This window comes from Propithecus coquereli, unplaced genomic scaffold, assembly GCF_000956105.1.
Source record: "Propithecus coquereli isolate 6110/MARCELLA unplaced genomic scaffold, Pcoq_1.0 Scaffold363, whole genome shotgun sequence".
NCBI classification, from domain to species: domain Eukaryota; kingdom Metazoa; phylum Chordata; class Mammalia; order Primates; family Indriidae; genus Propithecus; species Propithecus coquereli.
The window spans coordinates 1,128,840-1,130,752 of NW_012149319.1; positions in this window are offsets into that span (position 1 = coordinate 1,128,840).

Here is a 1,913-nt window from a genome sequence, read left to right on the forward strand (position 1 = left end):
TACCATGGAGTTTTACTCAGCCACAAAAAACAATAGTGATCTAGCACCTCTTGTATTATCCTGGATAGAGCTGGAGCCCATTCTACTAAGTGAAGTATCCCAAGAATCGAAAAACAAGCACCACATGTACTCACCATCAAATTGGCATTAACTGATCAACACTTAAGTGCACATATAGTAATAACATTTGTCAGGTGTTGGGCAGATGGGAGTAGGGAGGAGGAGATGGGTATATACACACCTAATGGGTACAGTACGCACTGTCTGGGGGATGGACATGCTTGAAGCTCTCACTCCAGGTGGGGCAAGGGCAATATATATAACCTAAACATCTGTACCCCCGTAATATGGTGAAATAAAATAAAATAAAATAAAAATAAAAGCACTTAAAAAAAATCAGGTATAACAATCATGAAATAAAATAGCTCTAGCTAGGAGTCCTGAAAAACTGGTGGAAAAACTGTAAAACCCCACACCACTAGAGCAAATGTGCTAAAAGAAGTAATTGCACAGCTCAAATTAACTCCCCCTATTATTACAAATTACTGCATATAATCCACATGCCTGATTTATTGACATTAGTATGCATGGATGTCTTCTTACAAGTCTCCCTTAACCCTCTCAAGAACAAATAAATTTGTATACAGTTAATGGCAAGAGATAACTATGAAATCCTCTGTTCATGAACATCAACTAAATGCTCTGTTCCTCCTCCATCTCATAATGCCTCCTGATTAGAGGAAAAATCTCTGGACAGAGAATATTTTCCCACTTAAGTTTTATTGCTTTAATTTCTTTCTTGACCTGGTATTATCATGGGGCCAAAGCGATTCCAAAGAAATCATTTAGAGGTGATTTCTTGTAGAGACACCCTCTAATCTCTTCCCACCACTACACTCTCTCAGGGAAGGAAAGATTGTTTAAAGAAAAAGGTTAAAATATCCTTCCCTTTCTTCCAGATGCATGCCACTCCCTGGATGATAGCTTCTTCTTTGGTTCATTAATCAGGTAGAAATAAGTTGGACAAAGGTGAATTTAGGAAAGATAGCTTGCTTAGGGAAGTAATTGCTCCCTTAAGTCCTTACTCAGCTAATAAGAGAAAAGGGACGATGGCTCATAGGCAGATGAAAGCAACCCTCCTGTCAAGCCTAAAATTGCTGGGCAGGATACTTTGAAGTAGTATCTGAAAAAAGAGCATGACCTGGGGAGTTAAAATTTCCCCCATAATCTGGTAAGGAGGAGAAAAATTTGGGGAAAGGATATCTTCCGTATTTTCTCTGGTACCATTGTATTCATTTCTAAGGTTGATGTAACAAATTATGATAAACTATTAGATAGCTTAAATCAACAGAAATTTATTCTCTCACAGCTCTGGTGGTTAGATGTCCAAAATCATATGGTCCATAGGGCTATTCTCTCTCTCTGAAGGCTCTAGGGGAGAACTTTTCCACGGCTTTCTCTTAGCTCCTAGAGTTGGCAACAGTCCTTGGTGCTCTGTGCACACTACAATCTCTTCCTCCGTAAGCACATGGCGCTCTCTCTCTGTATTACTGTCTCCGTGTCTCTTCTCTTCTTCTTATAAGGACATATAAGATTAAGGGCTCATCCTACTCCAGTATGACCACATCTTAAACTTGATTATATCTGCAAAGACACTATTTCCAAATATGGTCCCATTCATAGGAACCAGGGGTTAGGATTTGAAAAAATCTTTTTTTCATGACTCAATCCAGCCTACAACATACTACCATTGGAAACAAATTATTAATTGATTTTATTAGCGATATTGTCTTCCTTATTAATTTAACCTTAACATTGTTTTTTTTTTTCCTTTCACTTTAATGATGTTTAGTGTTTCAGTTATTTCAACAGACATTATTTGGCTAGTGTCCTTAATACTTATCACTAACTGA